The sequence below is a fragment of the Panthera onca genome (assembly GCF_046562875.1).
Source record: "Panthera onca isolate mPanOnc1 chromosome Y unlocalized genomic scaffold, mPanOnc1 haplotype 2 h2.ChrY_unloc_1, whole genome shotgun sequence".
NCBI classification, from domain to species: domain Eukaryota; kingdom Metazoa; phylum Chordata; class Mammalia; order Carnivora; family Felidae; genus Panthera; species Panthera onca.
In genome coordinates this window covers 2,272,551-2,296,737 of record NW_027675864.1, presented here as the reverse complement: position 1 = coordinate 2,296,737, position 24,187 = coordinate 2,272,551, and positions in this window count along the sequence as shown.

Below are 24,187 nucleotides of genomic sequence, written 5' to 3'. Positions count from 1 at the left end.
ACAGGGGGATAGAGAGACAGAGAGACAGAGAGAGAGAGAGTGAGAGTGAGAGAGGGAATCTCAAACAGACTTCATGCCTAATTCATGCCTAGCACAGATCCTAATGCATGTTCTGACCCCATGAGCTCATGATTTCTGGATCATGACCTGAGCCAAAATCAACAGTCAGATGGCTAACCACCCGAGCTACCCAGGTGACCCTAATTTATATGTTAAACAAATCATACTGACTACTGTCTGGGGAGCAGGATGGAGTGGGAAGCAAGCATACAAGCAACAACAACAACACAATAAGGAGGTTACCATACTAATCTTGAAATAACTGTAGCTTGAATAAGGATGCAAGAAGGGCACATAGAGAGAAAATTATGATCGTGTGTATATTAAAATGTGGATCAAGTAGGATTGCTTGTGGTTTGAATATAAGGTATGAGAAAAACAGATATAAAAGATGATACCAAGTTTGTTTTTGTTTTTGTTTTTGTTTTTGTTTTTGTTTTTGTTTGTTTGTTTTGGGCTGGACCACAGGTTGGTGGTAGTTTTAAGTTGTCTGTTAGAGATCATGGGTTTTAGGGGAAACATCAGGACTTGCTTTTTTTAACATTGTGAGTTTGAGATGCTTATCAGACATCCAAGCTGCATTTTTGTGAATGCAGTTAGATATAGGCATCTGGAGTTTAAACTAAGAAGTTTCCTGTGGACTCTAGTCTGGATTACTTAGTATGAGATCACATGAGATCAGCTAGGGAGTGAGAATGGATGAGAGAGAAGACATGCAAGGACTGAGCTCTGGGGTTTCTAACACTTAAAGTACTGCAAGATGTGGAAAAACTAGCGAAGGAAACTAGACACAGTGGCCACTGAAGGAGTAGGCGAGACATGAGGAGGGTCTCGAGTCCAGGAAGCCTGGTAAGGAATGTGTTTCAAGGAAGGAGGTATCAAATTGGTCAAGTGCTGATGGCAAGTCAAATAGGATGAGGTCAAATAAATGATCATCAGGGTCACATGGGGGGGTCACTTGGTTAAGTGTCTGACTCTTGGTTTCACCTCAGGTCATGATCTTTTGGTTTGTGGGTCCAAGCCCCAGGTGGGGCTCCATGCTGACAGTGTGGAGTCTGCTTAGGATTCTCTCTATGCCTCCATCTGTCTCATAACCTCCCCTGCTCACTCTCCCTTTCTTTCAAAATGAATGCATACACTTTAAAAATTACTAAAATATAAATAATCACTGTGTTTTGCAAAGTGGATGTCATTGACCTGTGATGAGAACCGTTTCTGTAGCACCGGGGAAAAGCCGAATTGGAGTGGATTCAACAGAGAATTGGAGGAGAATGACTGTAGACAGGGAGGAAGGCAATTCTTTCAAGGAGCATTGTGACAAAATGTGGGAGAAAAATGAGGCAGCAGTGGGAAGGGAAGGGAGCAGGGTCAAGAGAGGGCTTTGGTTTTTCTTTCTAAAATTTGAGAAATAAAAGCATTTTTGTAATTTCCATATTGCTGATGGAAATGATGATATGGCAGAGTGGGGGAGAACTGCTGACAGAAATGTTCTTAACAGGGCGAGAGTGACTTCAGTCTAGTGTCCAAAAGATAATTGGCGCGGAGAGGAATGAACAGATCCTTCATATTAATGTTGGTGAGAGCAGAGCACAAGGGAATAGGTGTAGATGGAATGGTAGATGCGATAGGTGATTTTGCAAATTCTCTTTTCACTGACCTGGTTTTCTCAGTGCGGTAATAGGCAAAGTTATAAGACCAGAGTGAAGAAGCGTTGGGAACAGTTGGAAGTTTGCGGAGAAGGAAGTTGTGAAATAGAGGTCTAGGGGTGTGAGTAAGTAGCCTTCTGACCTCACTTTGGTCAGTGGCCATCAAGTAACTTTTGTGCTGCTTTTCTCCAATTACATTGGATGTTGCTATGCGTAGGAAGTAGATTGAACTCCCTGAGGTTCCCCACTTCTTTACCTTTGCATAGGTAAGTTTGCATCTGCCTGAGAAGCCCTCTCTACCCTAATCACTCATATTTCAAATTTGCCTCAACCATTACTTACTTAATCCCACCAGGCAGAGTGAATTAGTCCCTTCTTGGAACTCTCGTGGTACCATGTGCAGTACCCTGTACTGTAATTTTTGCCATATTGTAATAATTTGCGTCCCTGTCTCCCTAGATAATTTGGCCACTCCTTGAGGGTGTCAATTTGGTCATTGCACTTCCTAGTATACAGTTTGACTTGTGGTTAGCCTTTGTTAATTGCCAATTGAATTGAATTGAATTGAGTTGAATTGAATTGAGTTGAATTGAATCGAATGTATTGAATTGAATGTATTGAATTGAATTGAATTGAATTGAATTGAATTGAATTGAATTGCATGGAGAGAATTAGCAGAAGGAATTGACAGGTAGGAAGGGCAGAGCCTAGAAAGAGTGGTGACATTTAGAACAAGACTTGTCTGATCTATAAGGAGGGGAACTCCTGCTCATGAGAGTGGGAAAGGTAACTGTTTACTCACCTGTAGTGGTGGAGTGAATGGAGCCGAAACCCCAAATGGACTTCTGTAAATTGTGTCAACAATTCTTACTTCTATAGTGTTTGCGTTGAGGACCAAAAGAGTTCATATATGCAGAAGGATTTTGTACATAAAAATGTGCTGCATAATGTAAGATACTCTTTCTCACAACACTCTGTGCCAAGATTAAAGAAATGTGTTGATTTTATATATTTTACTAAAGGATAGCATGTATAACAGAGGAAGAGAAGGATGGGTTTAAAAAAATGATTATAGTTATACTCGTCTTGTTGACCTTTCTACTCTTTAAAGTCTCTTTGGAAGATATCATCCTGGTCTCTTTCAGTTACAGATGCCTCTTATTGTCTCTGAGACAATAGCCCTAATATGATCCAATTTGCTAAGCCAGGTGGTGTGGAAGACAGAAAACGGCCAGCTCATTCTGCAGGAAGCAGCATACAAGGAGCCCACTGATCTGACAGGCTTGTGTCACAATGCACCAGTGTGGGAATTGCTCAGGCTCAGAAAAGGCCAGTTTTTCGCAACATTATACAACTCAAGAGAACTTTCTAACACAGAGGCAATGTTCACAGTTCCACAGAAATCACATGTGTGATTCTTGATGCTGACTAGAAGTCAACCAGTTATTTTAACACAGGTTATAACTCTTACTGGTTTCACTTCACTTTCCCTTAAGTTTCAGGTTTCTTAAGGGCAGGGACCATGTTCTGGGCTTCATAACCTCTGCCCACACATGTCTACCATGGTATTTCATGGGCGCTCCGTTATCATCTGTTATTCATTGGGTTTTTTAGTAGGTGTCAGGCAGCTTTCATGGTGACCACGTATTGGCAGATCATCAAGAGAGTGGCAATAGTGGAGCTTTCTCTACTATATGAACCGCATGTTACTTATCTTAAAATTCCTGGAATATATGTATGATGTCCTGTATGAATGATTGTGAGTTTATGACACTCATATTCTACTCCTTTTCCCCAACAGTTTAAAATACCTTTATGGCAGTTTACCTTCCTTTCATTCCCTAACTTAAAATATTTTACTTCTTTGGCTTTGGACTACCTACCTACATGCTAAAAGATGCAACACTAGAAAACATGATTGCATTTTGATGTGTTCTTAGCAGGCTGCCTTAATTGCCAGCTCTGTTGGGTTGGTTGGATATCACTGTAACTTCTGGCAGAATCTTCTGAGATACAAGTATATTTCTTGGGCAAAGTAGCATGTTGAGTCCATCATCATTTGGAGTGAAACTCAGTCTACGTCCAGTAGAGTTGGTCCTATCGGTCACATGAAGGAATGAAAAACAGGCCATATTCGTTTCGATGTCATAACATTCTGGGACGTGTAGTGATGCCCATGAGAAAAAAAAAAAAAAAAAAAAAAAAAGAATCAGACAGGGGACTCCATTTAAGAGACGTCTCAGCAAGCAGAATCAAGATGCCAGAATGAGGAACAAAGATAAATGCTGTCTAGGTTGTAGAGGTTGGAGACATTGCTCCAGCAGAGAGAAAGTTCCTTCAGGGTTAAGGGAGAGGCTGGATAGTGATCTACAGGCCCCTTGTTACCACCTCCAGGCCATGATCTTTCTACTCCCCTGAAGTTCCTGCCTTCACCTCCTTAGTCCATCTATTCAATCCCAGAGCGCCACCCTTTTTTTCATGGACATTTCTGGAATCCCTTCCTACTCTTCTTTCTTCTCATGTTGCTCCCGCCTCTGTTGTGGGCAATTTCAGAATCCTGGTAAAATTGCTCTAGCAATGTAGCTTCAGTGTTCTTTAAATTCTCTGGCTCCCACAACCTTAAGAGTCAGTTTCCTCCAGTAGCTAACTTCCGTGATGGTACTCTGAGCTCTATGATCATCCAGATGTCTCCTGCTAGAATGTCAAACTTAACGTGCCAATATCTCAGAAGATAACCTCCCCTAACCAGGTGTCTCACTACTTGACTTCACAACTTCTCTTCTTCAGCCTGATAGAGACTTGTGGTCCCTACTTCCTCCCTCTCATTTCCCTGTATATCATCCCTTGTGGCTCCACTTCCCTTCCTAATGCAGTGTATACACCTCAGTATGTCACTTTGTGTTGGAACCTCCTAGTCCTCTGCTGCATCGGCTTAGGTGGCCTTGAAGCTTGGATGAGTCCTCCACTCTGTCAGCCCATCCTCTGTCTCACTCAGCCCAGTGAACTGTTACAGGGACTCACAGTCACTAGGGTCACTCACTATGATTTTATGGTTGCTGATGGCAACCTACCCCCAGAGCTTCTTGCCAATCTTAAGCGGTCTTCTCCCCACAGCAGCTATTCCATACCTCCATCATTTCCCTCAACCTATCTTTTTCACCTTTCCCTGGGAAATAACTCATATTTCATAGATAGAACTTAGATTGTAGACACCTTCAAACTCTCACTCAGACCTCATAATCACACCTTTGAACACAACGTTCAACCCCCACCCCAGTATGAGAGACAAAATGTTCCTATTCCCACTCTACATTCATTAATTCATTCGGCAGTCACTGAGAGCCAACTGAGTCCTACGAAGCACTGTGCTATATGCTTGGGACATTAGAGATGAGGAGGCAGACCCTACTCACAAGGCGCTTACAATCACAAGGAGCTTACAATCATGTAGGGGAGACAGATATTATGGTGTAATGATCCCAAGATGCATGGAGCATTAGGAGAGTGTGAAGGGAAAATCCATGTAACTCAGCCTTCAGGGGAAGGAGATGAAGTGTTGCAAGGGACTTTTCAGGTGGCGTGCTATCTTGAACTAATCCTTAAAGAGTGAGTAGGTATTAATTAGGCAAGGTTGGAGTAGGAAGGACACAAGAGGTTCAGGCATTACACAGTAGAGAAAAATCACACTGAATATAGGGAGGGGGTATAAGTAAAAATAGGAAATTGAGTCATTCCGATTCTTGACTGGGTCCTACACTTTGTAAAGAGGTCATCTCACAAAGAACCTCAAACGATCACATTTTCCCACAATTTCCTTCTGCATTTTTTATTCTTTATCCTAGTGTAATTCCTCTCCTTCCCTCACCAGTATGATTCAATTAGTAACTCACTTCTGTGGATACTATGGCAACCACATTTCCTCTATGCCGCACCCTTCTGTATCTTTGCTTGGCATCAGTGGAGCCTCATGATGGAGCTCATATCTCTACTCCCCTTAGAGTGGACTTTGGAACATGCAAAAGTTATTACATCACTGCCTTCCAAGCTGTGGTTCCCCCACACTCCAGCATGATAGAAAACACCTTTCCCATCCACACCCTGCCCCCACCTTTGCATCCTTACTGGTCCTGGGCCAATTGCTCATGCCCTTAGACTCCCGCATGATCAACTATCAGCAAATTCCTTAATATGCCCTGTTGTTTTATACCTAGAAGTCTTCCCCATCACCATGGGTATGTTTTGATGCAGCATCTTAATTGGTACATATTTTAATGCAGGCTAAAATAACTATCAAATATCTAACCTATTCTCTTTTTTTTTTTTAATTTCCCAGATAACAAGGGTAATTGATGCTCTTTTTTTTTCATTTTTAAAATTCTATTATTGAAGTATAGATTACATACAGTGTTATTTTAGTTTCAGGTGTGTAAAATAGTGATTTCATAATTCTATACATTATTCAGTGCTCACCATGGTAAGTGTAATCACCATTTTTCACCATATCATGTTGTTATAATATCAACTATATTTCCTGTGCTGTACTTTTCATCTCTGTAAGTTATGTACTTTATGACAGGAAGTTTGTAACTCTTAGTCGCCTTTCCCTATCTTACACACCCCACCCACTTCTCTTCTTGGAACCACAAGTTTGTTCTCTGTATTGAAGAATCTGTCTGTTTCTTTCTTTGTTTTGTTTTTTAGCTTCTACATAAAAGTGAAATTATATGGTATTTCCTTTTATCGGGATAATCCCACGTAGCATAATACCCTCTAGGTTCACACATGTTGTTGCAAATGGCAACGTTTTATTCCTTTTTTTTTTTTACAATGAAATTATATTCCATTCTATGGACACTACATTTCTTTATGTATTCATCTGTTGACAGGCACTGGGGCTGCTTCCATAGCTGGGCTATCATCAATAATGCTTTAATAAACACAGAGGTGCATGCATCTTTTCAAATTGGGGTTTCCCTTTTCTTTGGGTAAATACCCAGTAGTGGAATTATTGGATGATGTAGAATTTCTGATTTAATTTCTTGAGGAACCTGCATTCTGTTCCCTAGAGTGGCTGCACCTATTTACATCCCCACCAAGGGTGCATTGGTGTTGCTTTTTCTCTTACCTTCTCACCAATACTTGTTATTTCTTGCCTTGCTGCTACTAGGCATTCTGTCAGGTGTGAATTGGTGTGTCATTGTGGTTTTGATTCAGGTTTCTCTGATTAGTGATGTTGAGCATCTTTAATGTGTCTGCTGATGTAGTAGACACTCTTAATTCATCCCTTTCCCCTTCCCTTTTGATTCTTTCCAGGGTGATGGTGACACCGATGACCTCTGACAGCTTAACTCACCATTTTATCTTCTATCAACAGTCATACATTACTTCAAGTGTCCTGCTTTCCTGCTTCAAGTTACATTGTTTCTAATGCTTTACATGACGTCCCTTTCACGAGTCTTCCTAGGGCACCCCTACTCACCTTGTATTACTACCCACCATCACTCATACTCTTAGAAAGTTGCTCTAGTTACTTATCCTGATCCAACACTCTCTTTCTATGCCCCGACTCTAATCTCTACACACACTTCAATTGACACCTCTTACACTTAATTTTTTTCCTAAAGTTTATTTATTTATTTATTTATTTATTTATTTATTTATTTATTTATTTATTTTTGGAGGAGAGAGAGAGACAGAGCATCAGTGGGTGAGAGGCAGAGAGACAAGGACATGCAGAATCCCAAGCAGCCTCCAGCTCTGAGCTGTCAGCACAGAGTGCCACATGGATCTTGAACTCACAAGCTGTGAGATATTGGCCCAAGCTGAAGTCGGCCACTTAAACAACTGAGCCACCCAGGTGCCCCAACACCTCTTACACTTTCATGTCTCCAACATAGGACTTAATATTTCTGAGGACCGGGACTATCCATTCATTAATTTCTAGCACCTCCTACAGTTTGGGAATAAAGTAGACACTCAATAAATTGATGCTCAATTGACAAATAAAGGAAGGAATGGGTCTGAAGACAAAGGGCTCAATAAAGACTTTCGTTCCTAGGAATTCAACCCAGAGTTACACTAGAGCATTTGAATTCAACTGGAGGGTCCTTTAACCAATCATGGGAGAATTTACCATATTCTAAGAGTTGTAAGCTGAGAGACTAAGATTTTTTTGAAGAAATATTAAAGGTAATTTAATTTCCTAAGAGGCCAAGCCTTGAAAGCTTAGCTATAAGAACTATAAGATGTAAGAAGATTCTGGATCATGGTGAAACTCAAGTGCAGTGAGAGCCGTGACAACACGGGGAACGCGCAGTAAGGACCACAGTAGTCCCGGAAGTGCTGTCCTGTATGAGAAAAGAGGGTTTAGTGACCCTGTATGGAGGGAGAGGATAAAGGGTGGGCAGAGTAGGGAGGGGAGGAAGTTGGGATCCAAATTGCAATATTGAAATATCAGAGGAATGTTATTGTCATATTCATAAACTTCCCTATACGTATCCTAAGGAAAACTTTTTTTTTCTTTAACGAGCTTTTTAAAGGTAATGTACACATGGTAAAAATTCATATAGTAGCAAAAAAAGTTATTCAATGAAAGTAAATCTATGTCTTCTCTAGGCCTCCATTATCCTTCCCCAGAAGAAGACCACCTTTAACAGTTTGTAGGTTTTTTTTCCCAGAATCTCAAAGTATATAATATGCATATTATGGTATATGCCTACCTCACATGAAAAAAAATATGTATATATAGCTGGTACCAAGATATTATCTACAGCTCTCCATTTTATAGATACATGATTTTTGTGATTGTTAAAAGGTATGACATGCCATTTGCCCTCTTAAAAATTAAAGTGTCTGGTCCAATGGGACATTATTTTTTAAATATACTTCATGGTATTCCTACCCTGGCTGCATTGGAGGTATTTAATCTGTCCCCTGTTTATGTGTATTTAATTTGTTTCTAGTCTACGACTATAGACTATATACGCTGCAGTGAAAGTCCTTGTACATATGTTTGCCTGCCAGAGTCCAGCAGAGTGTGGGTGGTGCCTCTAAAATCTTACCTGGAAAGAGTTTAATGGAGGAACTGTGAACACAGGTGCTGGCGAGATAAACGGGCTCAGAACTAAGTGGTCGAGTTCTTGGGGACTAGCAAGAGAAGACTTCACCTCTCCCAGGCACCAAGGGACACGGAAAGGACAAGTGTTACTAGAAGCCAATGAGCCCACAGCTGGGAGAGAAGCCAGCTAACAGGAGATGTGGCCATAGACTGAGGAATAAGCCACTGCCAAAATTCCAGAGTTCACAGTACATATAATGACTGCTTTTCTTTTGCTCTCTGGCTACCTATTAGTATACCTGCCAACTATGGATGGAAGCCAGAGGACAAGAAAGCCTAAACGATGCAGTCCATGGAGGTCAGCTTACTGGCAGGCATAGGATGATCAAAAATATATCTGCAAGGATGAATGGAGGATTAGCAGTCGCTGGCTTAATATTGTTTGACTTATAGTTATTGGACTTCACAAGGGTGTGAAAATGATAGCATTGTTTACAAATTGTACTTTGAAGAGCACCTGGCTGGCTCAGTGGTGTAAGCATCTGACTTTAGTTCATGTCAAGATCTCACGGTTCATGAGTTCAAGCCTGCCTCAGGCTATGCTGACAACTTGCATCCTGGGGCTGACTTGAGATTCTGTGTCTCTCTCTGTCTCTCTGCCCCTCCCCTGCTCGCACTCTTTCTGTCTCTCTTTGTCTCCAAAACTTGAATAAACATTAAACGTTTTAAAAGATAAAATGTACTTCAAGTTTAAATTTTTGACCTCTCCCACTGCTAATGAGACGCGATACGACCCTCTCCTGTGATGCCTGGCAGAGCAACCAGCCACAGCTCCCAGTCCACCACATGATCATGGTGGTGAACAATCTATATGCTTACAGCCATTCTGTACTCACACAACCGTTGTGTTTATGCTTTCAACACAGTATTCACTGAAATACATGAGACAGTTAAACTTTAATGTAACATAGGCTGTGTGTTAGATGATGTCTCATAGTTTCAGCTAATGCAACTGTTCTGAACACACATAATAGAGGCTAGACTAAACTATGATATTCAGCACATTATGTGTGTTAAATGCATTTTTGACTTAGCATAATTTCAACTCACAATGGTTTTATCTAGAGGTGACTCCATCCCAAATCAAGGATGATTTGTAATGTAAAAATCTTGGGAAATTTCCTAGAACTGGAATTGTGGTATCAGTAGGACAGAAAGAACCTCTTCCACATCCATTCCTCCACCTCCTTCCTTTGCTGGTTATTACCAGCGCTTAGCTGTGCCTACGGGCACTCGGAATTAGGACTACATACCCCAGCTTCCCTTGCAGCCAAAGCAATATAAGAGGAAGTGTCATGTGGCAGCTTTTCTGAGAAAGTTGAGACAGCTGTGTGCCTTGTGACCTTTATTTTTTCTTTGATGTCATTCACATGCTGCCTTGGATCCTGAACTCCAGGGCCAAACCATTTGGATGGAAAGTGAACTGAGATTCTTCCAGCAAGAGCTGGTAGGAACTAGATTTCTTTGCACTTCATAGAATATAGCTGCCCAATCAGACTTGAGCTGTATACCTCCAAATCTCACTTATTTGGGAGAGAAATCCACTTTTACCCTATTGAAATCATAGTTCTTCCTTGTTCTGTGTTGTAGGGAAAAACCTAACCCTCATGAAGGTATATAGATAACAGCTATAAATAGTTTGAATTTTTATGGGTTTTGTCAAGTTTGGTATTTTGAACTGAATTTTTAATACTGACTTTGAATTCAGCTACTCCATTCACAACACATGACTTAATCTTCTTGTGCCTCTGATTTCTCAGAGGGGTAGTAATATAAAGCACTCCATTTGGTTGTTATGAGGAATAATTAAATTAAAATATGTGAAAGAGGTCAGTGTCTGTCCAACATGCCAAACACTCAATGAATGTTATTACTGTTATTTTTACCATTATCATGTTTAACTGTCTTCCAAACAAGACGTACCAGTTAGCCAATTGCATTTCTGAAATGCCTTTTTCCTCTTCCCTTATCTATAGTGTGCATTACCAAAGTTTGTGTCCAATAGATGAGTAGTAGTATTTCATTTTTATTTGCAATTGCTTTCTAAAATTGTGGTTGTACATCTAGACATTTTGTAAAAGTCATTTATGCTTGTTTTCTGGTGAACTTCCTTTTTCTTTCCTCTATTCCTTCTATTGGATTTTTGTTTTGTTTTACAGTGTGGCTTAAAAAAAAGCAATACAAGCATTATGGGAATTTGTCTTCTGTGTTTCTATTGGTGGTGCAAATATTTCCACTAATTTTCATTTGCCTTTATTTTCTTTTTTTTAATTTTTTTTAAATTTAATGTTTATTTACTTTTTGAGAGAGAGAGAGAGTGCGAGCAGGGAAGGAGAAGAGAGAGGGGGAGACACAGAATCTGAAACAGCCTCCAGACTCTGAGCTGTCAGCAAAGAGCTAGATGCAGGGCTCAAACCCACAAACCATGAGATCGTGACCTGAGTCGAATTTGGACGCTTAACCTACCAAGCCACCCAGGCACCTCACTTTATTTTTTCTTTTTCCTTTTTTTTTTTTTTTTGGCTTTATTTTTTCTTATATATATATATATACTTCTTATATATATATATATATATATATTATATATATATATATATATATATATATATATATATTATACTTCTTATATATATATATATATATATATTATATATATATATATATATTATACTTCTTATATATATATATACTTCTTATATATATATATATATATATATATATATATATATATATATATATATATATATATATATATATATATATATATATATATATATATATATAAATGATCCTTCTCTACTATCGTTACATCTGAGCTTAATATCCACCCCTATTTTAGAACGATCATTGTCATTCTGTATTATAAGAATAATTCCCCCATGTTTTCTCCTAGGACTTCATAGATTGACTTACATAAAAAAATATCTTCTCCATTTGTAATAAAACTGGGGGAGGCAGTGAGATGAGATTTAAAGTGATTCTGCAGATGACTGTGTTGGAGCGTCGGCAAAAATGAACACTTTGACACATAAATCCTACCTAAGAAAGTTATAGTTTCCTTTGATCCACATAATAGATACTTCTTAAATAAAGCATGTGGGAAGCCATCCTCCTTGCAGGTATGGGGTAAGCTTGCCTCCTGGGCTTTTTTTTTTTTTTTTTTTTTTTTTTTTTTACTCTTGGGGGGAAACGCATCGGTTGTTTATAATGGAATTTTGTATTTCCAGGTTAAGGTGCTGCCAGGTACAGCCTAACTAATTTACAGTTTGTAAGACTGCCTCTCACACATCGCTTCCTGGTAGTAGGCAAAATTTCTTTCTCTGCAACCAGGACCATACTGCCACTTGTTCACAGGTTAAGTAATGATGCCAAGACATTTTTATGCCTATGCTACCAATGGCCCATCTGTGGACAAGTGCAGGCAGATACTGCCTACCTTTTAAGGCCAAGGAGGGATTGAGCCCAGGGCCTTCCACTGGGCTCCACCATTGTTTCTGCTCTCTCTGGTGTTTGTCAGTTGTGATCATCACGGTTGAGAACACACGCTCTAGAGTAAAACTATCTGACTATGTACTTCCATCTTGAGCTATAGGGAAACAAATAAAGTCCCCTTACCTTTTTTGTTCTTTGCTTTCTCTTTTGTGAAACGGGCATTATCACAGTGTGGAAATTAAATAAGTAAATAAATAAATACGTAAGTGCTTAAAATTTCTTAGCAACAAACGCTCAGTAAATATTAAGAAGGCTTATCCCAATAGAGAATAGAAAAATAACTTTCTTCTTTTCTCCTAGGATTTTATAGATGCATTTTTATAAGAAAACATATAACATTGGTAACAATATTATAACATATAATAATATGACATTATACAAATTAAGACATGTATAAGAAAAGTACTGAAACTTCATGAATAGTATCATTGGTACTATTATTCGAACAATGCATTTGTTTTGAAAGGTTCACTTAGTTGTACACTAAATTTGCATATGCTTTGAACCTAGTTCTGTATTCTCTATGAGGATTCATTTATTGAGCTTAGCCACATTTGCTTTATAACATAATTTATCATCTGGTAGAACTCGACTAATTCATATGCTTCCTTTTCAGAACATGTTTTCTAGATCAGGTTGAATTTTGATATTTATACAAAAATCTTAGAACCAGCTGATCTGATTTAAAAAATCCATATTTTATTGGGCTTGCAACAAATTTACATAGTAATTTAGAGATGGTTGGCATTCTTACAATAATAACTTTTCCTATTCCAACACAAGGAATGTTTATATTTAAGCTTTTTTTTAATTTTTTTTAATTAAAAAAAATTTTTTTAACGTTTATTTATTTTTGAGACAGAGAGAGACAGAGCATGAATGGGGGAGGGGCAGAGAGAGAGGGAGACACAGAATCGGAAGCAGGCTCCAGGCTCTGAGCCATCAGCCCAGAGTCTTAAGCGGGGCTTGAACTCACGGACCGCGAGATCGTGACCTGAGCTGAAGTCGGACGCTTAACCGACTGAGCCACCCAGGTGCCCCAAGCTTTTTTTTAAATATCTCTCAGAAGAGTTTAAAGTTTTCTGAAATGCTTATTTATATATTTCTTTCATGTTTCTTGTTAAGTTCCCTCCTTCCTTCCTTCCCTCCCTCCCTCCCTCCCTCCCTCCCTCCCTCCTTCCCTCCTTCCCTCCTTCCTTCCTTCCTTCCTTCCTTCCTTCCTTCCTTCCTTCCTTCCTTCCTTCCTTCCTTCCTTCCTTCTTTCCTTCCTTCCTTCCTTCCCCCCTTCCACCTCCTTCTCCTTTTACTTCTGTTATGGCAAATGGTGCCAATTCTCTGACTATATTTCTAATTATTTCTTGTTCGTATGGGAGTATGCTAAATTGTTTACCTTGTGAGCCTGGATCATGTAACTTCATCAGGAAGACTCATGAAAAATCTGATCTCCCTTCCTTCATCGCAGTTATGTATAATTGACATTTGTTGGAAGGAGATAAACAGAGTCAAGAGAATTTCAGTCTTAGAAGAGACGCCCCTGAGGTGAGAGTAGCCTGAGAGAGCAATTGGAGAGGGAACAAATGTGACCCAGAAAGGAGCTCACTGAACAATGTGATTGGGATACCCCCCCAAAAGCAGGTTGATTAGGAATAGCACCAATCAGTAATTGTCAGATATGATCAAAGCTGTACAAGGGCCACTTTAAAGTGTTAGATGTTTTCCTTAAATACAAAAACTTTTGTATTTAACCAAGAAATTAAAAAGTTACCCAAGATAAAATCAGTAAAATTAAAGCATTTTTCTTTTAAACAGAAAATTCAAGGAAACCAAATTATTAAAGGAAAACATGGTAACATTATAGAGCTTTTTGTTATGAAAAAATCCTATGTACATATGCCAATAAAATAGACAATGAATGTTTTGGAGACAATGTAAATGATACAACTGGTTTAAGAAAAAGCAGCAAGAGAATGAAAGCCATGCGAGTCATTTCTTTGAAAAACTAGCATAACCCCATACCTCTAACACTGGAGCAAATGAGTAAGACTTGGGGACCAGCTAGCCTGGCTGAGATGTTTCTTGCCAACACTTACTTAGTTCTTACTCATACCAGGGGAGTTTTTGAACATTTCACAAGTAATTTATGTCATTCTCCTAAGGGCCCTAGGAGGGAGGGGTTACTATTAACCTCCTTTTACACATCAGCAAATTGAAGAAGTTCAAAGGTTAAGGAACTTGTCTGCTCCCAAGGTCAACACAGGTGGCATGTGATGGAACTGAGAGGTGGCATGAAATAGTGTCCTCTAGTGCCAGCGTACCCAAGTTTACATTCTGTCTCACCAGTACTAGGTGTATGATCATCGGCACAGTTTTTTTTTAATGCTTTTGTGCATTAGTTCTCATATATGTAAGACCAAGAGATGAATATAATAATCATATAAAGAGTTTAGAACAATATCTGAAACATAGAAAACACCCCTTATATAGAATCCTATTATTACTGCTATTATTATTAAAACAGGACAGGACAGAGAATACCTACAAAGACATAATAACACATATGCAAACAAATGAATTTCCTGATACCTAAAATATCAGAAATTCCAGTAATTTATTTAGGTGCTCTAAAGTTTCTTTTTTTTTTTCTTTTTCTTATAAATTGAATTTATTTTTAAATATTTTATGGTTTTTAAACAATATCTTATTTATTTTTGAGAGAATGCAAGCAGGGTCAGAGAGAGAGGAATAGCATATCTGAAGTGGGCGTGATGCCTACAGCAGTGAGCCCAATGTAGGGCTTGAACCCACGAACTGCGAGATCAGGACCTGAGCCAAAGTTGGATGGTCAACCAACTGAGCCACCTAGAAGCCCCTATTTTTTTCACATATAGTGCTATATTAGTTTCAGATGGACAACATACTAATTCAGCAATCCCTTACAATACCCAGTACTCATGGCCACAAGGGCACTCCTTAATCCCCATCACATATTTCACTCACTACATCTGCACCCCCCACCCCCCAACACTGGTAACCATCAGTTTGTTATCTATAATTAAGTGTATGTTTCTTGATTTGTCTGTTACTCTTTTTCCCCAACTTTTGATCATTTGTTTAGTTTCTTAAATTTCACCTATGAATGAAATCATATGGTATCTGTCTTTCTCTGACTGACTTCTTTTGCCTAGCATTATATTCTCTAGCTCCATTCATGCTGTTTCAGATGGCAAGATTTTATTATTTTACATGGCTGAGTGCTATTCCACTGTGTGTGGGTATTATACATAATATACCACATCATATAATTATGTGTGTATAATACCACATTATAATACCACATCATATATACATACTAAATCTTTATCCATTCATCATTTGATGGACGCGTGGCTGTTCCTTATCTTTGCTATTTTAGATAATGCTGCCAAAATTATCAGGGTTCTTGTATCTCTTTGAATTATCGTTTCTGTATTCTTTGGGCAAATACACAGTAGTGTGATTGCTGCAGTTGTATTTTTCACGTTCTGAGGAACCTACTATGTTTTCCACAGTGACTGCACCAGTTTGCATTCCTATCAACAGTGCAAAAGTTCTTTTTCCATATCCTCATCAACACCTGTTGTTCATTGTGTTGCTGAGTTTAGCTATTCCAACAAGTGTGAGGTGGTATCTCATTGTCCTTTTGACTTGCAATTTCCTGATGGTAAGTGATGATAAACATGTTTTCACGTGTCTGTTGGCCATCTGCATGTCTTCATGGAGGAGTGTCTCTTCAGGTCTTCTGCCCATTATTTAATTGGCTAATTTCGTTTTTCAGTATTGAGTTTTGTAAGTTCTTTATATAGTGGATACTAATCCGTTACTGGATATGTCATTTGCAAATATCTTGTCCCGTTATGTAGGTTGCCGTTCATTTTTGTGGATTTTTTCCTTAGCTGTGCAGAAGCTTTTTATTTGGATGCAATCCCAATAGTTTATTTTTGCTTTTGTTTCCCTTGTCTCAGGAGATATACCTAGAAAACGTTTCTTTGGCTAATGTCAAACAATTACTGCCTGTGTTCTCTTCTAGGATTTTTATGGTATCAGGTTCAGCATTTATATCTCTAATCCATTTTGGATTTGTTTTCATGTGTTTTGTAAGAAAGTGGTCCAGTTTCGTTCTTTTCCATATTTCTGTCCAGGTTTCCAACACCATTTGCTGAAGAGAATACCTTTTTCCATTTTATATGCTTTCTTCCTCTGTCAAAGATTAATAGACCAGATAGGTGTGGGTTTATTTCTAGGTATTCTATTCTGTTCCATTGGTCTACGTTCCAATTTGTCCCATACCATGCAGTTTTGATAACTACAGCTTTGTAGTATAACTTGATATCTTGAGTTTGTGATGCCTCCAGTGTTTGTTTGTCTGTCTGTCTGTCTGTCTGTCTGTTTGTTTGTTTGTTTGTTTGTTTGTTTAAGATTGCTTTGCTCTTCAGGTTCTTTGGTGGTCCCATATAAATTTTAGGACTGTTTGTTCTAGTTCTGTGAGAAATGCCGTTGGTGTTTTCATTGGGGTTACATTAAATATGTAGATCGCTTTGGTAACATAGACATTTTAACATTATTTGCCCTTTCAATCCATGAGCATGGAATTATCCATTTCTTTTGTTGACTTCAGTTTCTTTCAACCTTATTTAATAGGTTTCAGAGTATGGGTTATTCACCTCTTTGTATAAGTTTACCCCTAGATATCTTATTTTTTTGACCCAATTATAAATGGATTGTTTTCTTAATTTGTCTTTCTGCGGCTTCATTATTAGTGTATAGAAATGCAACAGATTTCTTTATGTTGATTGTATCCTATGACTTTACTGAATTCGTTCTTCAGTTCTCACAGTTTTGTCCGTGGAATCTTTCAGGTTTTCTACAGTAGAGTATCATGTCCTCTATAAATCGAGAACATTTTTCTTCTTCTTTATTGATTCCATCGCCTTTTACTTCTTTTTGGTGTCTAATTGCTGTGGCTAGGAGTTCTAGTACTGTGCTGAATAAAAAAGTGGTGGGAGTGGATATCCTTGTCTTGTTCCTAAGCTTATGGGCAAAGCTTTCAGGTTTTCCCCATTAAAAAAGATTTTAGCTATGAGTTTTTCATAGATGGCCTTTATTATGTTGAGGTATTTTTCCTCTAAACCTAATTTGCGGAGGGTGTTTATCATGAATGGATGTTGTACTTCTTCAAATGCTTTTCCTGCAGCTATTGAAATGATAATGTGGTTCTTCTCCTTTATCTTATTGGTGTACTGTAACATGTCAATTGATTTGGGAATATTGGACTATACTTGTAAACTAGGAATAAATCTACCTCAATTGTGGTGAATACTTTTTTATAATGTATTATTAGAGTCAGTATGCAAGTATTTTCTTGAGGATGTTTGCATCTATGTTCATTAAACATATGGGCTTGTAGTTCTTTTTCTTAGTGGAGTAGTATTCTGATTTTGATATAAAGTTAATGCTGGTCTCATAGAATGAAGTTGGAATTCCTTTGAGAAGAACAGGGAGTAACATTTCTTTAAGTTTATAGTAGAATTAATCTGGTCCTGGACTTTTGTTTCTTCAGAGCTTTTGGCTTACTAATTCACATTTGAGATTCTATCTCACCGTCTCTGTGCCTCTCCTCTGTATTCTCCCTCTCTCTCTCTCGCTGTCTCTTTCTCTCTCTCTCTTTCAAAATAAATCACTTTTAAAAAGATAAGTTGAGACGTTTTAAAATCAAACACAATATCAGCAATTATGGCAATATTGTCAGATGGAATGAATTTGAGAAACTTTTAAATATTGACATCAAACTTGTCATCGAATTTTCAATAAATAAAAATTTAAGAGGTTTCTTTGCAAGATCGAATATCAAATCATATTTTGAAGGAGTTTTTTTAAAATCATATACTAAAGCATAACAATTTTGAGAATAAATGTTGGAAATAAAATTGTAAACAAAACAAAATACCTAATTTTCTGATTAAACAATTTGATCACACACTCACACCCACAAGACTCCTGAAGGAGTCCGAGTACTGATGCCCTTGTGTGAACTTCGCTGTTTCTGAAATGACCTCAGGTTACGGATGGGTGGCCCAGATTGCAAGCCAACAGAGGGGAGGGTCGCGGGGAGGTGGGGCTCTTAAAGGCCACGAACACACCATCCTCTCTCCCGTGTGCCCTCTGCCCTCTCATCATCAGCCGTGATGAGTTGGGTGATGCTCTTCCTCTGTGTCCACAGGCTTAAGCCGTGTGTCCAACACGCCACGTGAGACTTGTGAGAAGACTCCCAACTGCAAACACCAGCAGGTGCTCAGGGAGGTCGCCTGGTCCCAGGCAGCCTGTGTTCCTTTGCCTGAGTGCCAGGACAAAGGCTGCCTCGGCCACATAGGGAACGATGGACTTGTGCAGCCTTAGCATTCTGTGCAGAGGTCACGGGCAGGCCTGGAGCTTAGAAAGGACTGGGATGAGCCTCACCTGCGAAGAGGTGAGTGCTGGGGTACTCCTTACAGAGCAGATGGCTGCTTGCCAGAGATGTCTGTGCTAGGGATGGGGCAAAAGCTCCACCGTGCTAGCAGTGCAGTAGACAGAGTTCACCTTGTCCATCGCAGGCTCTTCTGTATCCCCAAGTAACACGGCCCCCAGCACAGCGTGCCTGAGACTGACATTCCGACACTAATATTCCTGTCTCCCAAGCTGCCCAAGCCCCCCAGGATCCCCACTGCACAGCTCTGCAGTACAAGAGCCTTCTCTTTATACTCTCCAAAGCGCACAGACAGTGGGCCACTTTCTGCCCACTGCGGTTTGGGTCGGGGCGGGTGGAGCCTGGTCAGAATCCTGACCACAATGTCCACAGCATCCTCCGTCGACATGCAACCGCTGAGACACTGAGAAAGGAAACCAGGTCCCCATTTACATGAGGCCAGGAGTCAACAAAGCCTGAGGCTAATCAGGATCGCCCGCACAGGGACTGAGAGGCTCATGCTGACACCACTTACATGCAAGGGGAACAGAGTTCTGGGACACACCTTGACATGTCCCCAGCCCAGCTGCAGCAACAGTGGTGATATTGTGCTGTGGGGAGAGGTGTTGCTGGCAAGGAACTGTCCCCTCAGAGAGCAGCTGGCAGGCTGCTCACCTGCCCATCCACACTCGGATCCCCACACACCACCCTGCTATGGCACACCTGGGAGACTCAAGTCACCTGAGGTCTAGGGTCCAAGCTCCTCCCTTTCCCTGGGCCTGGTGCACAGGAAGCAGAGAGGAGAGCCTCGAGGAAGAGCTGACTGGTGACGAAATATGGCACGTCTGCCAAGAGCAGAGATTATTGCTGGACAGCTCCCTCCAGGGAAATACCTACGCCCTCTGCACACCACGTAGCCTGACAGGTTGTGTTCCTTAGCTACTCTGTGCACAAAGCCTGGGCACAACCTTGTAGCCCCTCCGTATTTGCTACTGTAGGACCACAAGGGCAACTCAACACACACACACACACACACACACACACACACACACACACACACACACTCTCTCTCTCTCTCTCTCTCTCTCTCTCTCTCTCACACTCACACACTCACACACACGCAAGCACACTCACTGACAAGTGGTCCACTGGCCACTGGGCACAGGCTTTCTTCCCTTTTGCATCAATTTCCCTTTTGCATCCTGACTTGAAAAGGCACCAATTTCCCTTTTGCATCCTGACTTGAGCCCCCTGGTACAGCAATGATTGCACCCATCCCAGCGATTACCATCAGGACTCAGGAGGGAAGGGACTGCACTCTTGTATTCTGGCACCTGACCGTCCCACATAAGCACCTCATTCACAGAGACCCCTGTGTCTCTCCTTGTCTCTCCAGCGGCCTACACACCCACTCCCGCACACACAGAGACACACGCCTACACAATCGCATGAGCATATGCACGCTCACACTGCCGGCACCACCACGGATCTCAGGCCCAGTTTGCCACAGACGCCCACACACACTCGCAGGAACTCAGGCTGGATCTCTGCCCTCGCGTGTACTCTCCCCATGAAATCCCACTCATAAGTCTCACTGCTGCCCACAACCCACACCTCCCCCTCCCCATCACACATCTCCCATCCTGAGCCACTGTCTGAGGACAGGGCTCAGGGTCAAAGGAGCCCCGGGTATGGGAGGCAGCAGTAAGGTATACTGGCATCGACTGTGAGAAGTCTGCCTACTCCTGAGTTCTCCGGGGACACCGGGCCTTAGCTCTGATCCTGACTGGAGGCTTTGCTGACTGGATTCTATCTCACCAAGGACACGACACCCCTCTGGGAGCAAGGGTCCTGGCTGAAACCCCTCAAGTCCTGGCCACACTCTACCAGGACCCAATGGACCAATTTGGTCCCATTGTGCAATTCCCTTCCCTGCCTTTCGGATCTGGCCTATACAACAAGTCTCCAAATAACAGGTCTGTCTCTTCCTCCTCCTCCTTCCAGGCTCTGCCTGCCCAAGAAGGCAGGCCTCTGTGCACATGGCAACACCTGCCCCACACAAGTACTGCACCTCTCCTGCACACACAGAATCACACCGGCAGCAGCTAGGACAGTCACACTCAGGTCCCTCCCTTGTCGTCCCTCCTCAGGTCCCCATAAAACCACACACACACACACACACACACACACACACACACACACACACACACAAACAGAAGGGTTTTCAGCTTCCTGTATGTGTCCACATAAACATCGTGGAAACTCTTCAAGGCTGCCACATGTGATCACTTCCCCAATTCTCTCCGGGGCACGTAGAAGACAGGAGACTCATCCACCCATCTCTTCCAGTGCTAGTGGCATCCTCCATTTTTTTTGCATGGGCAAAGATAGAAGCTCTGCGCCATTCACGCCCACACAGATGCAGAGCCCCTGACGCATGTGGGCACACGCAGACACATTTGCGTACACGCACACACACGCACCCCCACGCAACAGACACCAAGAATGATACGGGATATTTGCAAATACATCCCAGATGGTGTCACTCTTGTGCCTCTCCCTTTTGCGATCCCCCTTGCTTTCTCACCCAAGGATTCATTTCCAACCCCCAATGGCCTTGGACCAGTTCTAAGAATGGCTGTTGGGTTGCGGGAGGACATGGCGTGGTGGGGCACATGGAAGGAAGTGCGAGATTCTCACCACAGTGGCGCCTGGGGACACGGCAGCTCCTGACCCAAAGACTGGCAGGCAAATCCAGACTGAAGGAGCAGGGGGAAGCCCGGGACAGGGCGGACATCCACGGGGAGCATTGTGGTGAAGCACTGCTCCTCCCGAGTTGCTCTCCAAAGCCCCAGCCCACAGCACAACTGCATTTGGTTTGCAGGCTTCGACCGTCTGTGTGTTTGCAGCTGAGTCTCTGCAGGTCCCCTGTCATCCTCCCACCCTCTCCCCATGCTACCTGTGTCCCTGTGTCGGCGGACCTTCCATTTGCAAGCCAATGTGTGGCCCACGTTCCCTTGCCCATACAACACGCAGGTCAACACACCGCATACTGGGGTTCTCACCGACACGTGAGCACGTCAGATCACTGTCTTCTGGTCCCTTCCTCCCTCAGGTAGTACTGCAGGGGATTGGGCCACAGGTCCTCGATGATGATCTGGAAGAGGACACAGGCCGGCGCCACATTGGGCATAGCCCACTCTCCTCTCTGGCCGGGGGCCACCCACATCCCCACTGCTGACGAAGGCCTCAGGGGCCCCACCTCAGCAATCCTGTTCGCCCCTGGGCAGCTGTGCTCACACAGCCAGTTGATCAAGTTAAGGAGCTCATAATCCCAGAACCACTGGACTGGAGTGGAATGCGATGCCCTGTAGCCTGCAGGAAGAGAGGATTTGAGGAGCAACCTGACGGCCTCCTCCCCACCCACCTCCCCCTCCCCCTCCCCCTCCCCCCTGCCCCTGATTCATGCTCCTCATCCCCCTGCCCCGCACCATCATGGGACCCACACCCTACCAGCAAAGCTAAGCTGATACTCCTTAATGATCACTGGGTTCTGGAAGTACGGGTTGGCCCCAAAGAAAAACATCACTCTGCATCGATACGTGGGATGACCTACTTCTCCCACCTGCCGTGAGCAATGGGACAGGAGGGGGCAAGTGTCCTCCCTCGGGGTCCTGAGCTACTTGCCTGGCTGTGAGGGTGAGCACCTTTGCCTCACCCTCTCCTGTCCAAATCCCACACCCGACGGGACGGCCCCTAGCCACAGCCTCCCCAGTCTGACCTCCAAGTCGACCACATAGCTGAGCACGTCTTTGTCCTGGGCACCGATCATGGCCGACAACTGGGGGTGATTCAGAATCTGTGCTGTGTCAAGGAGCTGTGCCTTCAGATGCTGTGGAAACAGACACAGCCCCCCTCCAACCCTCCCAGGCTAAGAGCAAGGGACTAGATCACGGCATGTGCAGAAAGACCAGGAAACACTAGTCCCCACACTCCTCAGCCTCTGCAGATGCATCAGACCCCATCGACACTGGGCAGTCCGTTGGCTTCCTGTACCTCCCACGCTGTCTGCACACAGCAGGGAGAGACTCCACTGCCTGCATGCCTCACAGTTCCTTCCTATATCTGACCTGTGTGGGCTGCCAGCAGCCCATCATAGCTTGTGATGTCGGCATGTGCTCTGACCCCTCCTCACGGCTGGGTTTCTTGGCATATTCCCATGAACACCTATGTTGTCACCAGCCTTCTGAGTCCAGATGGAATAACATGGCTTAAAGGAACCCGACTGCACACTTACGCTGCAAGCAGAGGGTGTGGGAGGGAGAAAGAGATCGAGAAGCATGGACGAGGAGGGCCGAGGAGGGAAAAGAAACAGACACAGTGACACAGCCAGTGCGGAGAGAAAGACAGGGGTGGGACCCAGCCTGAGCCTGAGGACAGAGAGGGAAGCAGGGGTGGAGATATCAGGAGAGAATCCTGTGTGTGTGTGTGTGTGTGTGTGTGTGTGTGTGTGTGTGTGTGTGTGTGTCAGGGTCTGTGGAGGCAGCGTGTACCCCGTTCGGAGTGGGTCTGAGTCGTCCTACTGTCTGGCAAAGGGGCGTGGCATTGTTCCACTAAAGGCCATGAGTGTGTGTCTGAAATGCTCTCTTTTGACGGAACTGCTAAGAAACCGTGCACAGCCTGTGAATGTGAAGGGGGGTATGTGGCCTGTGTAACTCTCCCATTTTGCAGGAAATATTTCCTTGGCTTATTTGCTCTGAGTGAAGGCTGCTTTGTGCTACCCTAGCTCTGGTAGCATGGGGACACATGACTCACGTCTGCAAATAATGTTTGAGAGCAGCCTGCAGGCCAACGTTGGTGGAGACCAAGAGGAAGCAGCTCCAAGTCCCCAAGTCCCCCCATGCCCAAAAACCGCCCCTGTGCAAGGCCTTACACTGGATCCCAAACCACACCAACCCAGGGCCAGGGACCATTCCCCAGCTCTCCTCTCTGGGGGCCATCGCCCTGAGGCACCCTGCTCTCAGTGCCCAGCCCTCCTGCACAACAGCCCCCGCCATCACCCACCAGCACAAGGAAGGATACCGCCTGGGCCCAGAAGCCAGGGATGTGCTTGATGATGACCCTTCTGTGATCCAGGTGAGAAAACCGCCTCCGAAGAATCCTGCGCTTCAGCCGCCATAAGGCCCTGGAATCCTGGGCATTCCCAGCGCTGATCTCCAGCTGAACATGCTCCAGCACTGCCAGCGGATCCTGGGCTGAGGCAGGACGCAGCGCTGGCTCTTGCTGCTGCAGCTCCTGTGAGAGCTGGGGCCCCTCCTCCGCCTCTGCATCTGCCTTGCGCTTCTCCTCTTGCTCCTGAATCTCCTCCTGCTGCTGTCTCTCAACTTCCACCTC